Consider the following 23580-nt stretch of genomic DNA (forward strand, 5'->3'; position numbering starts at 1 on the left):
TACACGCCAGAACCGGCCGGCGTGCGTGTTGGCGGCGGCGAGGAGATCATGGGGAGAGGAGCCGGTGTGGGGTGGACCGAGGCACAGGTGAGTTCGTGAGAGAGTTTTTTTAGGGATTAGAGAGAGAGAGAGAGTGGTGGGGTGGGAGTGGACTCGGGCCGGCGTGGAAATGCTTAGTAATAGTGTTGGGTCTTACCAGCGCTATATCTACTTATGTAGTAGTAGCGCAGGTTTTGTACCACTCGCTACTATTATGGCCTGTCCCGGGGGCACCACTTAGTAGCAGCGCGGGTTTATACCCCTCGCTACTACTATCAACTTAGTAGTAGCGCGGTTTTTATACCCCTCGCTACTACTAATTAGCAGTAGCGCCCCCTTTTAGACCGTGCTACTAATCAACTTATGGGTATAAGGTTTTCCCTAGTAGTGTAAGTTCACCAAGTAGCATCGTGTAGCATAATCCTAACCAACGATCCTCCCCTCGTCGCCCTATGAGAGAGCGATCACCGGTTGTATCTGGCTCTTAGAAGGGTGTGTTTTATTAAGTATCCGGTTCTAGTTGTCATAAGGTCCAGGCACAACTCCAAGTCGTCCTGTTACCGAAGATCACGGCTATTCAAATAGATTTACTTCCCTGCAGGGGTGCACCACATAACCCAACATGCTCGATTCCATTTGGCCAGACACACTTTCTTGGGTCATGCCCGGCCTCGGAAGATCAACACATCGCAGCCCTACCTAGGCACAACAGAGAGGTCAGCACGCGGTCTAAATCCTATGGCATAGGGGTCTGGGCCCATCGCCCATTGCACACCTACATGTTGCGAGGGCGGCCGGAAGCAGACCTGGCCTAGTAGGCGTTCCAGTCCAATCTGGCTCGCGCCGCTCAGTCGCTGACGTCACGAAGGCTTCGGCTGATACCACGACATTGAGTGCCCATAATTGTCCCCGCGTAGATGGTTAGTGCGTATAGGCCAGTGGCCAGACTCGGATCAAATACCAAGATCTCGTTAAACATGTTATCTTGAAATAACCATGAACGCCGACCAGGGCCAGGCCCACCTCTCTCCTAGGTGGTCTCAACCTACCCTGTCGCTCCGCCACAAAGATCCACTCGGAGGGCCGTCGGGACAAACGTCCTTTCGGACCCAATCCGTGAATCACTCGCGGGTAATCCTACAAGCCGACCCGTCTTTAGTCACCACAAGTATCATATATTATGTATATAAGTATATACCCGTGACAACCTCCCGAGTGATCACAGCCCGATAGTATAGCATGGCAAACGGACAAGAATGTAGGGCCACTGATGGCAAACTAGCATCCTATACTAAGCATTAGGATTGCAGGTAAAGGTAACAACAGTAGTAGCAAGGACAGGCTATGCATCAGGATAGGATTAACGGAAAACAGTAACATGCGACACTTCGCTAATGCAAGCAGTATAGAGAAGAGTAGGCTATATCTGGTGATCAGGGGGGCTTTCCTGGTTGCTCTAGCAAGAGAGAGGGGTCGTCAGCACCGTAGTCGTACTGGGTAGCAGCGACGTCGGTCTCAGTGTCTAGCGCGAGAAGAGGGGGAAGAAATAATAAATATTAATCAAACAGATGCATAGTGATGCATAACATGACAAAGCGTGATGCTAGGTGTGCCCTAACACGGTATGAGGTGGTATCGGTGAAGGGGGGAAACATCCGGGAAAGTATCCCCGTTGTTTCGCGTTTACGGTTAGATGAAACAGAGGGGGAAAGTTGCATGTTCGCTATGCTAGGATGCGTGGCGGACGAACGGGCTGCGTATCCGGATTCGTCTCGTCGTTCTAAGGAACTTTCATGTTGAAAATAATTTAATCCGAGTTACAGATTAAAAGATATGATTTTCTAAAGATTATATTAATTTCTGGAATTTAATTAATTATTTAATTTAAGTCGAAATTGGGTTTATGACATCAGCATGATATCATGCTGACATCAGCAGTCAACAGGGGTTGACTGGTCAACCTGGCCAGTGGGTCCCACTAGTCAATGACACATTTTAATTAAACATTTTAATTACCCTACTTAGTGTTAATTAGGGGGTGGGCCCCACAGTCATTGACTAATTTATTAATTAGCTAAAAGTTTAATTAATTAATATTAATTAAGTTAATTAATTCTTTAATTATTTAACTAATTAAATAATTAATACTTTTATTTATTATTATTATTTGAAATTCTTATTTAATTTCTTTTAAGCGTTTTCGTTCTGGGGGTGGGCCCCGTTCGTCATAGGGCCAAAGGCCAAAGCGGGCGCCGGGCGTTGGCGGGCACGACCCAAACTGGCGCATGCCCAGGTGCGGGTGGAGCCAACAGGGGCCGGAGTAGGGGCGTTGGCCACGGCCAGGCCGGCCGGGAGCTGCGCCGGCGAGACGTCCGAGTGGCGGACATCAGCGGAGGATGGGGGCTCTCGCGACGGGGCGGCAGGGGAGCAGCGCAGGAGAAAACGGGGTGCGGCGGCGTCAGCGCAGCAGCTGGGCATGGGCGCGTGCGGTCTACCCGGCGACGACGAGGCCTGGCGGGGTCGAGAGGAGAGAGAGGCCGGGGCCGGGGAGAGCTGCGTGAGGACGGGGTCGGGGCGCGCCTGGGGCACGACCAGTGCGGCGAGGCGGGGAGCGGGCGCGCGCGCGAAGGAAAGGGAGCGCCACCGAGCGCGTGCGGAGCAGAGCCAGGGGAGTAGAGAGCAGTAGCCGGGGCCGTCATGGTCGCATGCGAGCGCAGGTGCGCGACGGCGGCGTAGGGCAGCATGCCGCGGCGAGGGACGCGCGGGCGCGCGGCCGGTGAGCGCAAGCGGAGCGCGGGGTGTGTGCGCGCGCGCTTCTGGGTGGCCAGGAAGGGGGCGGCCATGGCGCTGGCGGCAGCGCGTGCGGGCGCTGGCGAAGCGGCAAGGCAGAGAAGAGGCGAGGTGACGCCAGCGGCCACGGCGTCGGCGAGGTCGCACGGCAGCAGCATAGTAGTAGGGGGCGGCGGAGAATAGCGCGGCGGCGGGGCTCACTGTGGGCGTAGGGATCGTGGCAGCGATGCTCAGGGAGGAAGCCGGGGACGACGACGAAGAAGGAAGCAGGCCGGTGGGGAAGTCTGGCGAGGCGTTCTCTGGCAAGGTCCTCGGGCGGCAGTGGGGCGCCACACTGCGTCGAGCGATGGGGGGTAGTTCGTGCCCCGATCCAGATTGGATCGGGGGAGGGGCGTGTCGTGGGTGGGGGAAGTGGGGGAGTGGGTGTCGGTGGGGCTAGGGTTTCAGGGCAGTGGGGGGATAAGGGCACGGCTGGTGGGCCGGCCTGATCGGTTGTGGCCTGGTGGGCCGAAGCCCAAGGGGCCGGGGGGCTTTCTCTTTTTCTTTTTTTTTGTTCTATCTTTTGTATTTTCTTTCTTTTATTTATTTTCTACTCTGTTTTATTTTATTTTAAATCATTTAGGCAATTTCTAAAAATGAGTTTGCTGCACTATAATTACCTATGCCATTTTTGGCACAGCTCGAACATTTTTGTTTTAACTTTTGAAAACTTTTATTGTTGACATTAATTTGAATTGAATTTTGAAACGGTTTTGAATTAACCCGAGATTAGCAATAGTAATCGCAGATGACATTGCATCATTAGGAGAGTTTTACTGTAGCCAAATTATTCGGGCGTTACAAATCTCCTCCACTACAAGAAATCTCATCCCGAGATTTAGGAGGCAGAAGGAAATAGTGCGAGGTATTCATCACGTCGGCGATCCTCGCGTTCCCAAGTGGCTTCATCTTCAGAATGGTGCGACCACTGGACTTTGAGGAACTTGATCGCCTTCTGACGTGTGCGGCGTTCAGCTTGGTCGAGAATGCGGACCGGATGCTCTTTATAGGATAGGTCCTGTTGCAATTCGAGCACTTCATGATCCACTGCTCGGATTGGATCCTTGAAGCAACGGCGGAGCTATGACACGTGGAACACATCGTGAACCTGAGAAAGGTTAGGCGGAAGCTCTAGTTGATATGCCACCTTTCCATGCCTTTTGAGAATAGTGAAGGGGCCGATATAGCGAGGAGCTAGCTTGCCCTTGATCCTAAAGCGGTGAGCACCCTTCATTGGTGTAACTCAAAGATAAGCCTTTTCGCCAGGTTGATAGACCATGTCTTGGTGATGACGGTCATACTGACTTTTCTGACGTGACTGAGCAGTCTTGAGATTCTCGAGAATAATGTGAACTTGTTCTTCGGCCTGTTGGATAATATCCGGACCTAAGAGTGGACGTTCCCCAGTTTCTGACCAGTTCAGAGGGGTTCGACACTTTCGTCCATATAGCACTTCGAAGGGGGACATCTTCAGACTAGCTTGATAGCTATTATTATAAGAGAACTTGCATACGAAAGAGATTCCTCCCATTTCTTGCCGAAGGAAACTACACAAGCTCAAAGCATGTCTTCGAGAACTTGGTTGACACATTCAACTTGACCTTGCGACTGAGGATGAAACGCAGTACTGAACGACAGATGAGTTCCCATAGCTTCTTGGAAACTTGCCCAAAATCTTGAAGTGAATAAGGTGCCACGGTCTGAACTGATAACCAGTGGGATACCATGAAGTGAAACAATTCTGGACATGTAGAGAGTTGCAAGCTGACTAGCAGTGATTGTTTCTTTGAGCGCCAGAAAATGTGCAACTTTAGAAAGCCGATCAATGATGACAAGAATAGCATCATTACCTTTCTGCAATTTGGGAAATCCAGTGACGAAGTCCATTTCAACATGGTCCCATTTCCATTCAGGAATAGAGATAGGTTGCAGAGTTCCAGCAGGCCTTTGATGTTCAGCTTTGATACGACGGCAAACGTCACACTCAGCAACATAACGATCTATGTCCTGCTTCATATTGGACCACCAGAATCTCTAACGGATGTCTTGGTACATCTTTGTACTACCGGGATGAATAGAAAAAGGCGTATCATGAGCTTCTTTCATAACCTTTTTGGTCTGATCCAGGTTTTTCCTCGAACGTGGTACCATTAGGCAGCCTTTGAAGTACAAGGCGCCATCATCAGTGATAGAGAAGAATGAGGGCCTTCCTTCTGCTAGATGGTGTTTAATCTTATGGACTTCAGAGTCATAACCTTGAATCGTCTTTATACCATCTACGAGATCTGGTACGACAGCCAGGGTATTTAGAGAACCCTTGGTAACAACACGAAGATTCATCTTCTAAAACTCTGGGGGAGGGGGAGGGAGTGCTCCAGGAGGAACAATATGAAGGTTCAGCTTTCTAAATTCTTCGACAAGCGAGGGCTGAACTTTGTGAACCTGGAGGTGGTTGCAGTAAGACTTGTGGCTCAAGGCATCAGCTATTACATTAGCCTTGTCGGGGGTATAGGATATACCCACATCAAAGTCTGCAACGGTCTCCATCCATCTCTGTTGACGGAGGTTCAGATCTGGCTGAGTAAACAGATACTTCAGACTTTGGTGGTCGGTGAAGATCTCGCAACGATTATCGAGAAGGTAATGTCGCCACTACTTCAGTGCATGAATGACAGTGGCAAGCTCAAGGTCGTGAACTGGGTAGTTTTCTTTGTGAGGGTGCAGTTGACGAGAGGCATAAGCAATCACTCTGCGCTCTTGCATTAGGACACAGCCTAATCCTTGACGGGAAGCGTCGTAGTAAATGACGAAGTCCTTCTTAGTATTAGGTGGACCAAGCATTGGGGCAGAAGTTAACTTGTCTTTGAGTGCCTGGAAACTTTCCTGACACTTGTCTTTCCATTCGAACTTGACACCCTTATGCAACAGATTAGTCAGAGGCCTGGCAATCTTGGAGAAGTTCTCGACGAATCAACGGCAATAGCTGGCGAGACCGAGAAAACTTCGGACTTGCTTGACATTCTTCGGAGGAGTCCAATCGAGAATAGCCTAAACTCGTTCAGGGTTGACGTCAATACCATCCTTGGAGATGACATGCCCAAGATAGGTTACTTCGGGGAGCCAGAATTCACACTTGGAATACTTAGCATACAATTGATGCTCTCGAAGCTTCTCCAGCACAAGACAAAGATGTTCAGCATGTTCTTCTTTGTTCTTGGAAAATACAAGGATGTCATCCAGATAAACCACGATGAACTTGTCGAGGTAATCCATGAATATATAGTTCATCAGACGAGAGAAGGTGGCGGGAGCATTCGTTAAGCCGAATGACATGACGGTGTACTCGTATGACCCATACGGAGTCACGAAGGCGGTTTTTGGGATATCCTCTTCACGAACACGGATCTGGTGGCAACCCAACCTCAAGTCGAGTTTGGAGAACAATGATGAGCCAGCCAGTTGATCATAAAGATCATTGATCCGAGGAAGAGGATATTTATTCTGAATGGTAGCTTGGTTTATAGGACGGTAGTCTTGGACTAATCTATTCGTCCCATCCTTCTTCTTAACAAAGAGAGAAGGTGCTCCCCAAGGAGAGCAACTAGGGCGACTGAAACCTTTGACAAGAGATTTGTCGATTTCCTCCTTAAGCTCAATGAGTTCATGCGGCGGCATCTTGTAGGGTCGTTTGGCTATAGGGGTGGTGCCGGGTTTCAAGTCGATGATGAATTCGACAGCTCTAGCAGGGGGAATCCCTAGAAGTTCTTCTGGGAAGACGTCTTGGAATTCACGAACGACGGGAATGTTTTCAATGACCTCGAGTGGTGCAGCGTTCAACGCATTCAAGGCATAAAGTCGTGTCTCGGCGTTCTGAACTAGATGAGCTTGGTAAGCTATTATTTCATCGGAAGGATGTAGCAGATGGACGACCTTAGTGGCGCAAACTATAGAAGCAGTATGTGCTTTCAACCAATCCATTCCCAGAATGAGGTCAATTCTACAGGACTTCAGTCCGATGGGAGAGACAAGGAATTCTAGTCCTTCGATTTCAACGGGGACGTCGTTGCAAATCATGGAGGTCCGTCATTGGCCCGCGGGAGTGTGTACTAATAGCGAAGTGTTCATGTCCTCGCTTTTAATGCCATGCATGAATGCAAAATCCTCTGACATGAATGAATGTGATGCACCTGTATCAAATAAAACAGATGCTGGTGCTGAATTTACGAGGAGTGTACCCATCACAGTAGCGGGCTGGTCTAGAACTTCATTGAGATCAACATGGTTGGCATGAACATGACCATAAGACTTGGCATTGTTGTTGCGGGGCTGGTTGCTTCCACGGCCAGTTGCTCGGAGGGCCAGTTGATTCTGGTTCTGGTTGCATTCCCTAGCACGGTGCCCTGGTTGACCACACCTAAAGCACAAACCATTACTGGGAGTGGGAACAGGAGCTTGGGGTAGTGGAGCTAGAAGCCTTGGCTGCCTGGTTGGAGGAGTAGGCAGACGAGGCGCAGCATAGGACTGCCTTGGGGCAGGTGCAGTTGGCTGGTACATGCTGTTGGGAATCCATATCTTACGCTTCTGCAAGGGCGGGCCTGAAGATGAGCTCGTGTCACGGTTGCGCCTGTGAGAGCTCTGGTATTCATGCAGACCAGTTTCGACATTGATGGCCTTGTTCACCAAGTTGGCGAAATCAGTAAAGTCATGCACGAGAAGTGCGAGCTTGATGTCAGCTTGAAGGCCGTCACGGAACTTCTCCTGTCTGCGTGCATCAGTTGCAATGTCTTCTTCAGCATAGCAGGACAAGTCCAGAAACTCCCGCTGATAAGCTTCAACAGTTTCGTTGCCTTGGGTGAGGTTGCGGAACTCACGCTTGTTACGGTCCATGACTCCCTGAGGAATAAAGCGAGCACGGAAAGCAGCTTGGAAGTCTGGCCAGGTGATGATTGTTCCAACTGGCAGAGTACGCCTGTGACTGTCCCACCATTGAGCAGCGGGTCCCTTCAAAAAGAAGGAAGCAAAGGTGACGTAGCTGGCAGGGGCTACATCAGCAGACTCCATCTCGTAGGTGATGTCACAAAGCCAGTCATCAGCATCCAGAGGCTGACTTGAGCTGTGATACACGGTTGGGTTGAGGCGCATGAAATCCTGCAGAGTCACTTGGGCTGGCTGCTGGTTCATATTGGGGCGAGGAAACTGAGCCATCATGTTTTCCATGAATTGGCGGTTCGGCTCTAACTGTTGGATCATACCAGCCATGTACTCAGGCGGTGGTGGGGGAGGGTCACCACGACCACGACCACCTGGTCTAACCATCCTGCTAATATATAACAGGGGGTAGTTCAGCATTGAGAATTTGCAAGGACAAGAATCATTCATGATGAAACATGCATAATGAAAGGAACACGATAGATACTACATAGTAGTTGGCATATTTTACAAAAGTGATCATGCATAGAGTTCGGTAAACAGAGTTCAGTACACATACTAAGAACATCATAGGCGGCACGCAGGCTTGCGGCGAATGCATCTAACACTAACAAGCAAGCCTACATCAGTCTCAGGAGGAATTGTGGAGGTAGGTGTAGCCTGACAGCTGGTAGTGACGCGAAGGGAAGACCTCCACGCGAGTAGGCTAGGGTTTGCGGATACTCTGGTGCAGAACCCGACGTGCAGGTGGCAGGAGAGGACCAAGTGCGGGAGAGTAGCCTCCCACATCTGGCCAGTCGACGCCCTGGGGCATCACGGTCCTGGTAGGGTAGATCGCAGAACGCGACAGATCACCAGATCAGACAGAGGGGTGAAACAGCGTCAGAGCACGGTATAGGTGCTGACGGGTGGTGTACAACTCGTGGCGAAGAGCTCGGTTAGCTATTTCCAGCCCATCGACATGCAGAACCAGGTTCTGCTGGTAGAAGGGCTCTCGGGTGACAGTTGAGTAGGCAGCAATGTGCCTGAAGGGGGAGGTGTACAACTCCCGGTACTCTCCACGAAGACGTGTCAGAGCAGCATAAAGCAGCATCGTGGACCGCCATGTCGATAGTCACTCCAACACCATGAGCAGTGTGCAGCACGGTAGTGGAGTCATACTCCCGGGAGTAGAGGTGGACGATGGCATGGTAATTCTCTTGGTTGAAGTCCTGGTACTCCTCGTAGATGGTGTACTCAGGGTGCCAGCGATAACCCAGATAGGTCATCATCTCAACCAACACATCAGGTGATCCTGAGGCACCAATGGCCGTCGTGTGGCGCATGACCTGTCTTGTGGGATCCATCTGAAAACAAAGATGTTTTCAAAGGAGTCAAATGACAATGCGGATAATGTTCAATTACTACTCTAAAGAATAACTAGGGCTTATCCAACTTTGGGGTGAACGTGTTCACGGGATCCTAATGTTAGAGTTAGTAAAATTGTTTAACCCGAGTAGAAGAGAGTTCAGAGTCCCAGAGTAAGGATCGAGGAGTAAAAGATCCTAATACCACCCAAATGGCGACGTGGGCCCGTAAGGCACACAACCATGTTAGTAAAAGTTTTGTAATGTCTAGACTCGACTTCGGCCAAGGAGTGTAGAAGGGGGATTCCTACAGGCAGTCGGCTCTATTACCAACTAGTGACGCCCCCAATTCAATCGTACACTAATCATACACGCAAACGTGTACGATCAAGATCAGGGACTCACGGGAAGATATCACAACACAACTCTACAAATCAAAATAAGTCATACAAGCATCCTATTACAAGCCAGGGCCTCGAGGGCTCGTATACAAGAGCTCGATCATAGACGAGTCATCGGAAGCAACAATATCTGAGTACAGACATAAGTTAAACAAGTTTGCCTTAAGAAGGCTAGCACAAACTGGGATACAGATCGAAAGAGGTGCAGGCCTCCTGCCTGGGATCCTCCTAAACTACTCCTGGTCGTTGTCTGCGGGCTGCACGTAGTAGTAGGCACCTCCCGAGTAGTAGTAGTCGTCATCGACAGTGGCGTCTGGCTCCTGGGCTCCATCGTCTGGTCGCAGTAATCGGGAATAGAAATGGGGAAAAGAGGGAGCAAAGCAACCATCAATACTCATCCAAAGTACTCGCAAGCAAGGAGCTACACTACATATGTATGCATTGCTATCAAACGGAATAAGGGTAACATATGTGGACTGATCTGCAGAATGCCGGAATAAGATGGGGATAGCTAGTCCTGTCGAAGACTACGCTTTTGGCCACCTCCATCCACTAGTAGAAAAGGGGGCAAAGGTGGTCCAGGTCGGGTCAGCCCATTAGTCTCGGTTTAGTCACGAACCGGGACTAATGTGAGCATTGGTCCCGGTTCGTGCGGCTAAGGCATTAGTCCCGGTTTGTGTCTCAAACCGGGACAAAAGATTAGACCTTTAGTCCCGATTTGAGACACAAACCGGGACTAAAGGGTGCAATGCCCTTTAGTCCCGGTTTGTGTCTCAAACCGGGACTAAAGGTCCCATTTTCAAACTCTACCCCCCCCCCCCTTGGATCACCTTTTTTGTTTCGAAAAAATCAAAAGAAAATGATAAAAACTTCAAAAAGTAAAATCCTTCGAGAGGTAGTTATATTACTACATCTACTAGTTAGGAAAATTTAAAAACTTAAATTTGGACATGTTTTGCAAAAAATGTAGGGAAAATGTAAAACGGCTATAACTTTTGCATACGAAGTCAGAAAAAACGTATAATATATCAAAATGTTCAGAACGAAAATCCGCTTCCGTTTTTGACGGCCTACGGCTTGTTTGCAAATTTTTAGAATCCCCAAATTCTAAAAGGAAAAAAAGTTATGCTCAAATTTCAGTTTTTTTTGAATTTTTGTTAAATCTGGTCAAACTATGGTCAAACTACTTATTCAAGAAGTTTTAGTGTTACTAAATAATTGTTCAAGAATATTAGTGTTACTAAATAATTATTTCAGTTTTTTTGGAATTTGGTCAAATATGGTCAAACTGTGGTCAAACTACTTATTCAAGAAATATTAGTGTTACTAAATAATTATTTCAGTTTTATTTGAATTTTGGTCAAATCTGGTCAAACTATGGTCAAACTATTGTCAAACTATGGTCAAACTAGGTTCAAACTATGGTCAAACTACTTAATCAAGAAATATTAGTGTTACTAAATAATTATTGTTTTTTAGAACAATAGTTTCAAACTCAAACAGTGAAATGTGTGACTTCATGCTCAAGCTAAATTCCTGAGGTTAATAGATTGACATCTTACTATTGTCAGGAAAACAACAAGTGCAGACTTGGAAACGAGGGAGAATAGAACTAGGAAGTTAAGCGTGCTCAGGCTGGAGTAGTGAGAGGATGGGTGACTGTTCGGGAAGTTAGATGATTTGGAATGATGAGGAGTGATTAGAGATTAAAGGTTAAATTGAGCAGTGATGAGGGGTGATTAGAGATTAGAGGTTAAAAAAATTCAGAAATTTGAAAATGAAAAAAATTCAATTTTTTTTTCAAAAAAATCATAAAGTTTCCTTTAGTACTGGTTGGTGTTACCAACCGGGACTAAGGGTGGATCTCCAGGCAGCGGCCACGTGGAGGGCCTTTAGTCCCGGTTCGTATAAGAACCGGGACTAAAGGGGGAGGCTTTAGTACCGACCCTTTAGTCCCGGTTCCAGAACCGGGACTAAAGGCCCTTATGAACCGGGACTAAAGGCCCTTTTTCTACTAGTGATCTTGCAGAATGTAGAAGAGAGTAGATGGTAAGTTCACCAAGTAGCATCGTGTAGCATAATCCTAACCGATGATCCACCCCTCGTCGCCCTGTGAGAGAGCGATCACCGGTTGTATCTGGATCTTGGAAGGGTGTGTTTTATTAATTATCTGGTTCTAGTTGTCATAAGGTCAAGGCAGAACTCCAGGTCGTCCTGTTACCGAAGATCACGGCTATTCGAATAGATTTACTTCCCTGCAGGGGTGCACCACATAACCCAAGACGCTCGATCCCATTTGGCTGGACACACTTTCCTGGGTCATGCCCGACCTCGGAAGATCAACACGTTGCAGCCCTACCTAGGCACAATAGAGAGGTCAGCACGCCGGTCTAAATCCTATGGCGTAGGGGTCTAGGCTCATCGCCCATTGCACACCTGCACGTTGCGAGGGCGGACGGAAGCAGACCTAGCCTAGCAGGCGTTCCAGTCCAATCCGGCGCGCGCCGCTCAATTGCTGACATCATGAAGGCTTTGGCTGATACCACAATGTCGAGTGCCCATAACTGTCCCCACGTAGATGGTTAGTGCGTATAGGCTAGTGGCCAGACTCAGATCAAATACCAAGATCTCATTAAACGTGTTATCTTGAAATAACCGCGAACGCCGACCGGGGCCAGGCCCACCTCTCTCCTAGGTGGTCTCAACCTACCCTGTCGCTCCGCCATAAAGATCCACTCAGAGGGCTGTCGAGACAAATGTCCTATCGGACCCAATCCGTGAATCACTCGCGGGTACTCCTACGAGATGACCCGTCTTTAGTCACCACGAGTATCATATATTATGTATATAAGTATATACCCGTGACCACCTCCCGAGTGATCACTTCCCAATAGTATAGCATGGCAGACGGACAAGAATGTAGGGCCACTGATGGCAAACTAGCATCCTATACAAAACATTAGGATTGCAGGTAAAGGTAACAACAGTAGTAGCAAGGACAGGCTATGCATCAGGATAGGATTAACGGAAAGCAGTAACATGCTACACTAATATAATGCAAGCAGTATTGAGAAGACTAGGCGATATCTGGTGATCAAGGGGGGGGGGGCTTGCCTGGTTGCTCTTGCAAGAGAGGGCTCATCAACACCGTAGTCGTACTAAGTAGCAGCGGCGTCGGTCTCGGTGTCTAGCGAGAGAAGAGGAGGAAGAAACAATAAATATTAAGCAAACAGATGCATAGTGATGCATGACATGACAAAGCGTGATGTTAGGTGTGCCCTAACGCGGTATGAGGTGGTACCGGTGAAGGGGGGAAACATCCGTGAAAGTATCCCCGGTGTTTCGCGTTTTCGGTCAGATGAAACAGAGGGATGCGTGGCGGACGAACGGGCTGCGTATCCGAATTCGTCTCATCGTTCTGAGCAACTTTCATGTTGAAAATAATTTAATCCGAGTTACGGATTAAAAGATATAATTTTCTAAAGATTATATTAATTTCCGCAATTTAATTAATTATTTAATTTAATTCGAAGAAGGGGAGCCTTGGCGCAGTGGTAAAGCTGCTGCCTTGTGACCATGAGGTCACGGGTTCAAGTCCTGGAAACAGCCTCTTACAGAAATGTAGGGAAAGGTTGCGTACAATAGACCCAAAGTGGTCGGACCCTTCCCCAGACCCTGCGCAAGCGGGAGCTACATGCACCGGGGCTGCCCTTTTTTTATTTAATTTAATTCGAAATTGGGTTTATGACATCAGCATGATGTCATCCTAACGTCAGCAGTCAACAGGGGTTGACTGGTCAACCTGAGCAGTGGGTCCCAATAGTGAGTGACACATTTTAATTAAACATTTTAATTACCCTAATTAGTATTAATTAGGGGGTGGGCCCCACTATCATTGACTAATTTATTAATTAGCTAAAAGTTTAATTAGTTTAATTAATTGATTAGTTTAATTAATCAAAATTAATTAAGTTGGCTAATTCTTTAATTATTTATTTATTTAACTAATTAATTAATTAATACTTTTATTTATTATTTTTTTAATTTTTATTTAATTTCTTTTAAGCATTTTTGTTCTGGGCGTGGGCCCCGTTCGTCATAGGACCAAAGGCCAAAATAGGCACCGGGCGTTGGCGGGCGCGACCTGAACTGGCGCATGCCCAGGTGCGGGCGGAGCCAACAGGGGCCGGAGCAGGGGCGTTGGCCACGGCGAGGCCGGCCGGGAGCTGCGCCGGCGAGACGTCCGAGTGGCGAATAACAGCGGAGGATGGGGGTTCTCGCGAGGGGGCGGCCGGGGAGCAGCGCACGGGAAAATGGGGTGCGGCGGCGTTAGCGCAGCAGCTGGGTGTGGGCGTGTGCGGTCTGCCCGGTGACGACGAGGCCAGGCGGGGTCAAGAGCAGAGAGAGGCCGGGGCCGGGGAGAGTTGCGTGAGGACGGGGTCGGGGTGCGCCTGGGGCGCGACCAGTGCGGCGAGGCGGGGAGCGGGTGCGCGCATGAAGGAAAGGGAGCGCCATCGAGCGCGTGCGGAGCAGAGCCAGGGGGAGTAGAGAGCAGAAGACGGGGCCGTCGTGGTCGCATGCGAGCGCAGGTGTGCGACGACGGCGCGGGGCAGCATGCCGCGGCGAGGGACGCAGCGGGCGCGCGGCCGGTGAGCACGCGCGAAGCGGGGGTTATAGGTGCGCGCGGAGCGCGGGGTGCGTGCGCGCGCGCTTCGGCGTGGCCACGAGGGGGCGGCCACGGCGCGGGCGGCAGCGCAGGCGGGCGCTGGCGAAGCGGCATGGCAGAGCAGAGGCGTGGCGACGCCAGCGGCCATGGCATCGGCGAGGTCGCGCGGTAGCAGCAGAGTAGTAGGGGGCGGAGGAGACGAGCGCGGCGGCGGGGCTCACTGTGGGCGTAGGGATCGTGGCAGCGATGCTCGGGGAGGAAGTCGGGGACGACGACGAAGAAGGAAGCAGGGGGGCGCCGCACGGCGTCGAGTGATGGGGGCAGTTCGTGCCCCGATCCAGATCGGATCAGGGGAGGGGCGCGTCGTGGGTGGGGGAAGTGGGGGAGTGGGTGTCGGTGGGGCTAGGGTTTCGGGGCAGTGGGGGGATAAGGGCACGGCTGGTGGGCTGGCCTGATCGGTTGTGGCCTGGTGGGCCGAAGTTCAAGGGGCCCGTAGGGCTTTCTCTTTTTTATGGTTCCCTCTTTTGTATTTTCTTTCTTTTATTTATTTTCTATTCTGTTTTATTTTATTTTAAATCATTTAGGCAATTTCCAAAAAAGAATTTGCTGCACTATAATTACCTATGCCATTTTTGGCACAGCCCGAACATTTTTGTTTTAACATTTGAAAACTTTTATTGTTGACATTAATTTGAATTGAATTTTGAAACTCTTTCGAATTAACCCGAGATTAGCAATAGTAATCGCAGATGACATGGCATCATTAGGAGAGTTTTACTGTAGCAAAATTATCCGGGCGTTACACTTGGGCTCCGGCTTGGGCGAGGGGTTGAATGAATTATGTCTCGACTATAAGAGCATGACTCCTGTTGTGCCAGAGCCGTCTGAAGAAGTTCTCTGACCCTTCGCATTTCGATCGCCGTCGGAGAATCGCCTTTCATGGGGAGAGCCACCAAACGCGCCGATGCAGCGATCAGATTCTCCAGAGGGCTAGGAAAATGAACCGGTATTGTCAGTGTATAACGAGGCGGAGCAGTATTTACACGAGGGGGCTCCATAGCACGCGGCTAACCCGGCGCCCCAGCCCCGGGTGTTGTAATCCGGTTTGCCTCCGGCGGGTTACTAGGACCTGCTCCGGGTGTGTGGAAGAGGTTCCTAGGATCGTAAGTCAGGGGCAGACGTGATTGAGTATTCTGGTGCCTCCTCCTCATGACCTCGTTTGATGCATTCTGATTCATCGAGAGCTCAAAGGCCTCTGATTGAAGCTGCTGAGCCTGAGCGTCCAAAGCCGCCCGCTCTGCAGCCATCCTGACGTCCTCTGCTGCCAAGTTTTCCTTGGCTTGCGCTACCTCCCCACGTAATCGTGCCACCTTCAAATCATGATGAGCCTTATCCGTCGGTTCAACCACGGCAGTTAACAGGGCCATCATCCTATCCATGAGATCCATCAGCACCTAATCCGGTGGGCGCGCGGGGTCTCCTGACCTGGCCGCTGCCATCCCGGTGGTTATTGCTGCCGCAGCCGTAGAGTTTTGAGCGGTCTGCATACCAGACATGAAGATCCCTGCTCTGTTTGGCAGCTCAAAGGGGTCCGGAATACTGCTGCCATCGGAACAGCTCTCAAGCCCGCCATCTTGTAGTTGATACAATGAATCTGTCTCGCATGTGGACGACTCACCGTCAGAATAGATGGACGTCTCACCGCCATCCACAGATCCTTCAGAGAACTCCCCTCCATGGATGCAACCCACGAAGGCAAGCCTCACGGTGGGCTGAGTCCAGGTAGGTCTCACATGCTGAGCCGTCTCGATGAGGTCGGTGCATATGTCTGGCTCAGGGCCCGGTGCTACCTCTTGAGCATTGCGTTGGTTTTCCCCGAAGAGGAAGGGATGATGCAGCAAAGTAGCGTAAGTATTTCCCTCAGTTTTTGAGAACCAAGGTATCAATCCAGTAGGATGCTACGTGCGAGTCCCTCGTACCTGCACAAAACAAATAAGTCCTCGCAACCAACGCAAATAGGGGCTGTCAATCCCTATAAGGCCACTTACGAGAGTGAGATCTGATAGATATGATAAGATAATATTTTTTGTATTTTTATGATAAAGATGCAAAGTAAAATAAAGGCAAAGTAAATAGCAAAGGAAATAACTAAGTAGTAGGAGATTAATATGATAAAGATAGACCCGGGGGCCATAGGTTTCACTAGTGGCTTCTCTCGAGAGCATAAGTATTCTATGGTGGGTGAACAAATTACTATTGAGCAATTGACAGAATTGAGCATAGTTATGAGAATATCTAGGTATGACATGTATATAGGCATCATGTCTGAGACAAGTAGACTGACTCCTTCCTGCATCTACTACTATTACACCACTCATCGACCGCTATCCAGCATGCATCTAGAGTATTAAATTAAAAACAGAGTAACGCCTTAAGCAAGATGACATGATATAGAGGGATAGACTCATGCAATATGAAGAAAACCCCATCTTGTATCCTCGATGGCAACAATACAATACATGCCTTGCTTCCCGTACTGTCACTGGGAAATGACACCGCAAGATTGAACCCAAAGCTAAGCACTTCTCCCATTGCAAGAAAGATCAATCCAGTAGGCCAAACCAAACTGATAATTCGAAGAGACTTGCAAAGATAACCAATCATACATAAAAGAATTCAGAGAAGATTCAAATATTATTCATAGATAGACTTGATCATAAACCCACAATTCATCGGTCTGAACAAACACACCGCAAAAAGAAGATTACATCGAATAGTTCTCCACAAGAGAGGGGGAGAACATTGTATTGAGATCCAAAAAGAGAGAAGAAGCCATCTAGCTAATAACTATGGACCCATAGGTCTGAGGTAAACTACTCACACTTCATCGAAGAGGCTATGGTGTTGATGTAGAAGCCCTCCGTGATCGATGCCCCCTCTGGCGGAGCTCCGGAACAGGCCCCAAGATGGTATCTCGTGGATACAGAAAGTTACGGCGGTGGAATTAGGGTTTTGGCTCCGTATCTGATCGTTTGGGGGTACGTAGGTATATATAGGAGGAAGAAGTACGTCGGTGGAGCAACAGGGGGGCACATGAGGATGGAGTGCGCGCCTGGGGGGGGGGTAGGCACGCCCCCTACCTCGTGGCCTCCTGTTTTCTTTCTTGACGTAGGGTCCAAGTCTCCCGGATCATAATCTTCCTAAAAATCACATTCCCGAAGATTTCATTCCGTTTAAATTCCGTTTGATATTCCTTTTCTTTGAAACCCTAAAATAGGCAAAAAAAACAGCAATTCTGGGCTGGGCCTCCGGTTAATAGGTTAGTCCCAAAAATAATATAAAACTGGATAATAAAGCCCAATAATGTCCAAAACAGTAGATAATATAGCATGGAGCAATCAAAAATTATAGATACATTGGAGACGTATCACCCGGCTTGCCGATCCAGCCGTTGAAGACATGGATTCCGCCGAAGGGGACCCGGTACCCGTACTCAATTGAGCCGGCGTCGAGGCCCCAGTCTGCGTCGTCGATGTAGAGCTTGCCGCGAAGACTCTTGGTCATCCGGCCCACACCCTTGAGCCCTTCGGAGCTGCCCTTCAAGAACTCAAATCCACCATGCGCTGGCCCCACGGTGGGCGCCAACTGTCGTGGAATTGTCACGGCATATGTCCTAGTGAAAGGACTTGGTCGTGGAGCCATCGCAACTAGGAAGCTTAAAGGGGTTAATCGGGACAAAGGACACGACAAGTTTATACTGGTTCGGCCCCTTGCGGTGTAGGTAAAGCCTAGTCCAGTTAATGTGGTATTGCTAGGTTTCGATGACCAAGGAGCGAAATACGCTAGCTTGGCTCTCGATCTGTTGTTTCTTGCCCTAAGCCGCCGTCGGGTCGTCCCCTTATATACACGGGTTGACGCCCTGCGGCCTACAGAGTCCCGGCCGGCTCATACAATGTGTTCGTCTCGGTGACAACTCTTACATGCCTTATCATACAAGTCTTATTCATACATGGTGGTTTACACTTACGGGCCTTAAGCCGCCTCTGGACTTGGGCCTACTACAAGCTTTATTATAAAATGTCACCTTGTATACTCTCCGGGCTTCCTTTTAAGTAACCTGCCATTGGGACCCGGCCCCTCCTGGCCGGGTCATACCTGGTAGTCATATCCCCAACATGTCCGGTGTGCGGTATTGTGACAGTGTCACGGGGAGGAGCGCCCGTAGTCAAGTCCCGGGGATGTAATCATATCGGTGAACTTCGTTAACAAATTTCAGTGTCGTGCTTGTGTGATTGCTTAGTCCTCGGATGATCGACGATATGCCTCGGATTTATTCTAACAGGTTGACAGATCAGCCTTTGAGCACTCATGCCTTGACTAGTCAAGACACTAACCCTTGACTATTGGACTTTTGAAAAAAAAAAAGAATCAGAGAAAATGTCAAAAAATGAAAGAAACTTTTGATTTCAAAAATTACATAGATTTTCGAAAAAAGTTCATGTATAAAATGAAAAAAGATCATGAATTTGGAAAGATCATAATTGTGAAAAAAAATCAAATTTTAGAAAAGTTCATTGATATTTTAAAAACTTCAACAATTTTGATTACAAATTTCAAATTTGAAAAAAGTTCATCGATTTTGAAAAAATTTCATTGATTTTTGAAAAATATTCATGAATTTGAAAAAAAATCTTATTTTTTTGGAAAGTTTACGAATTTTTTTAAAAAAACTTTGCACATTTAAAAATTAAAGAGAAAAACGAACAAGAAAAGAAATAGAAGAAAAAAGTCAAAGAAAAAGCTTCCGGAAGCTTCCCAAAACAAGGGCTTCTGCGAACTGGAAAAAGAAAAAGGAATTACAGAAGTAATTATCTGATGTTATCCTAGTGGTTTGGGCTCTTCTCTTTGAACGTAAAGGTCCAGAGTTCGAACCCTCCCGTACACACGTTATGATGTTTAACAACAGAAAAAACGGTAAATGGGCCAGCCCAGCTTTGATAAGGGGTCTGCGCTGGTTGGGAAAACTGCCTTTAACCGACACCTTCTGTGCAAAATAGGGTTTACCTCGCGCGTGACACCTCCGAGGCGTCGAGCGGCTTGTTACTGGGTTTTTTTTCTCCAAGTCCATCTCTTATTTATTCTTCCTCAACTCGCCATTCTGCACTCCTTTTTTTCTTATATGTGTTTAGCTTCAGGTTAAGGGAAAACATCGGCCATTGGTTTTTTCGATTTTCAAAATTTTGTAGATTTTAAAAAAAAATCATGATAAAAAAATCCTGAAATTGAAAAAAGTTCATCCATTTGAAAAAAGTGAATGAATTTGACAAGAAGTTCACAGATTTTGAAAAAGTTTACGGAATTAGAAATGTTTATGAATTTTTTCAAAAAGTTCACGAATATGATTTTTTTTAAATAGGTCATTAATTTTGAAAAATGTACACGAACTTTGAAAATAGCTCATTGATTTTAAAAAATCAACGAATTTGGAAAAAAAAGTTCCTCAACTTTGAAAAAAATCTCAAATTTGAAATGAGTTCGTTGACTTTGAAAAAACGTTCATCGATGGGAAAAAAGTTCATCAATTTTGAAAACAAATTCACAATTCTACAAAGTTCATCGATTTTAAAAAAAATCGTCAATATTAAAAAAAATCATGCATTTTGCTAAAAGAAAACAGAAAACATTACATAAAAGGAAAATAATAGGGAAAAATAAAAAGAAAAAACAAAACAAAAGCATTCCAGGAAAAACTGTCCGGAGAAGCTTCCTGAAACCGAGGGCTTCCGCGAACTGAAGAAATAATAAAAGGGACAAATGAAGTGAGTAGGCACAAGCGTTAGAAATAATAAAAGGGACAAGCAAAAGTAGTCTACGAAAGAAGAGGTCTATAATTTGATCCAGTCGCCCGCAACATTTTTTGAAGTTTAAACAAAACATGGTAAATGGGCCGGTCCATGCAGCATTGATGGAGGTGGGGGGTGTGCGTCCGTTTGTGTCGATGACTTTAACCGGGGCAACGGCGCTGAATAGGATTTGACGTGATCTAGATCGGAGAATAAATGGAATGGACTACGAGTGATTTGGGCTTTTTCTCGAACGTTTAGCACACATGTTTGTGCCACATTCTTATGTGTGCTGACGTTTCTAATTAATTTTTATTTTTAATTATGTAATTTTACAGTCTTATAACTGACATAATTTGCAACACGGACATGGCAGCCTACAAGATTTGTTGCAATCTATATACGACACTATTGACACAAACCGTAAGTATACAACACATATGCTGCAACGCTTATATGCGTATCTCGTGTGCATTTTGGATCTTATAGTCAAAATGTTGTAGAATATGTGTTGCCTTAGACAGCTCATGTGGTGCTCTTAGCTCTTGGGTAAGGTATAGAAAGTGTGGATCTTCAACCTTCAGCCCGAGGTTTCCCGACATCATCCTTCAAACACAAAGTTCTCGAACCTGTATATTAACCCACACTCAGAATATTGTACCAAGATAGCACAAGGATATCTCTACCTAATAAGAAAGGGAGGAGTGCTTATGCCCGTCCATCGCCACTTTTGGGGAAATCAACCCGTGGTACCATGTTAAGCGACAAAAAACTGCTTGTTTTTCCTTTTTTGGACCCCCCCCCCCGAACTTTTAGTTAATCAACTCACGGTCCTATTTTAAATGGAAAAAATGATTCACTTTCTTCCCGAAAACCTCATGATTTTTGGTAAATCAACCCACCGTCCATCTATTATTTTTGGGCGGATTTAAATAAAATTTTAAAATATCCATATCTGTTAAATTGTGATTCTAATTTAGACATGTTATATATGAAAATTAATTTTAAAAATGTGCACAATATAAATGTGATGTTATTTTACCTTCTAAACATTTTTAAAATGTGATTCAAATGCCTTTTTAAAATATTCATATCTTCCAAACCCTAACTCCTATTTTGACATGTCATATATGAAAATTGGTCAGAAAAATGTGTACAATCTTAATATGACGTTGTTTTATCTGTTAAATATTTTGAAAAAGCTATTTAGGGTACAACCTTAATCAACATCAAAAGAATCATCTTTCTTTCATAAGTGTATATCCAAATTGGAAATCAACACCTCAGCATAATTTGTTTGGACAAGAAAGAAACCATCTATAACCACGCATGCATGCCTCGGCAAAACCTTCTGGTGAAAAAGTAGATTCCTCATTTATGTGGTGAGCAAAGTGAGGACGCATTCATGGTGCCGCGCGGTGCCGCTCCGACTATTTAAGATGGATGACGGCATCCAAACCTTATCCCGTCACCATTTCTACCCTCTGTGTCCCCTCCGTGCCGCCACCTTCCAACTCCCAAGCTGTCCGCCGCTAGCCATGGACTGGCAAAAGAACATGACATATGCCATGCTCATGCCAGAGCGGCAGCTTGAGCTCCTTCAGGAGATCCGGGCTAGGCATGAATCCCAGATCGCGGCTGACCTGCCTTTGAACTCGTCGAAGCGGGAGGAGGCGATGACGAAGCATGACCAGGGGTAGGGCATGACTATGGAGGATGTAGAGTAGGGGAGGATGAAGATGACACCGGTGGGGTGGACTGGCATCGCCGACTACAGGCTTCGCCATGGCCGACGCGTTCGCGAAGTTCGAAGAGGCCCAACCAGAGGAGGCATCGGAGCAGAAGGCCTTCCTCGACTCCATCCAATCGGAGGCGGACGTGGAGGCAAACCGCCGCATCCTCTTCTAGGCTACCGTGAAGCCCGACGAGGTCTTTGCTGATGAGGACGATGACGAGGAGCCGGAGAGGCGGGAGGCGTCCATCCACCAGGTCTGCATGGGCATCATCTACACCTCCAATGATGAGTAGGCTAGGTTCATCTATGTAGGATGTATTTACACAGCTTTTGTGTGTTGCATGATCTAGTATGGATTTGAGGACTGAAAGTTGAGGTATGTAGTTGCAACAGACCAAAAAACAAGTGATGGCCGGTCACTTTAGTTGTAGATGCCCTTAGAGCAACTCCAATGCCGGCCCAAACGGGCGTGTATTTTGTCCACTTTTTTGTCCATTTGGGTTGGCAAGTTTGCCCCCTTCCGCATTTGGGTTGGAAGTGCGCCCAACGCACAGACGCATTTTCGTCCTTGCAGACGGTTTGGGGCCTTTTTAAGCTGTTTTTGCAACATATTTTTAAAAAAATCATCCCAAGTTCGCATAATTCAAACAAAATACAAATATCTCAATGTTTCACAACCAAATAAATACCTCATAGTTTACAAGCTAAATAAAATTTCAGTTGTATCGAATACATTTGAAAAGAAAAAAAGCGGATACATCTACTAATTGCCAACATAAGCCCACATATGCTCAACCAAATGATGAATGTGTGTTTCCCAATCACGCATTTGATGATGAAATTCGGCGAACTGTGTGAAAGTTGCCACTCCTCCATGCTCAGGCACAACAATTTCACCCTGAAACTGAAAACCTTGGTCATAGATATCATCCTGACGGTCATCCTCTACGGTCATATTGTGCAAGATCGCACAAGCAGTCATCACCTCTCACACTCCTTGGTGCTCCTAGTTCTAGCAGGATAGCGAATAATGCCCCATCAAGATTGAAGAACACCAAAGGCATGCCCCACATCCTTCCTAGCACTCTCTTGCTCTTGGGAGCATCTCTTCCTCTTCTCTCCTACAGGGTTGGGGATTTTCGTCACAAGAGTAGTCCACTAAGGATAGATAACGTCAGCTAGGTAGTATTCTTTGTTGTAGTGGTGGCCACTGATCTCACATTGACCTCCATGTAGTTTCCTTCTACAACCATTGCAAACACCGAAGAGCGCCGAAGCATGTTGATATCGCTATGAGATCCGGCCATGCCGAAGAAAGAGTGTCAAATCCAGAGACCTTGTGAAGCCATATTCTCGAGTATGATAGTGCTAGTTTTGACATGGCCCCTATATTGCCCCTGCCAAGAAGAAGGACAGTTTTTTCACTCCTAGTGCATACAATCTATGCTACCAAGCATCCCCGGAAAGCCCCTACTAGCATTGATCGCCAACAATCGGGTTGTATCTACAATAGTTGGGGCGCCTAGGTGGGTTGAGCCCACCTCGATGGCCTCCCACACCACCTCTTTGTCCTATAAATCCCCAAATATTCCATAAACCCTAGGGGATTCGACGAAACATAATTCCAGATGCCGCAAGTTCTAGAACCACGAGATCCAATTTAGACACCATCACGGAGGGGTTCATCATCCTCATTGATGCCTCTCCGATGATACGTGAGTAGTTCACCATAGACCTACAGGTCTGTAGGCAGTAGCTAGATGGCTTCCTCTCTCTCTCTCTCTCTCTCTCT

Source organism: Triticum dicoccoides, chromosome 7A, assembly GCF_002162155.2.
Source record: "Triticum dicoccoides isolate Atlit2015 ecotype Zavitan chromosome 7A, WEW_v2.0, whole genome shotgun sequence".
NCBI lineage: Eukaryota > Viridiplantae > Streptophyta > Magnoliopsida > Poales > Poaceae > Triticum > Triticum dicoccoides.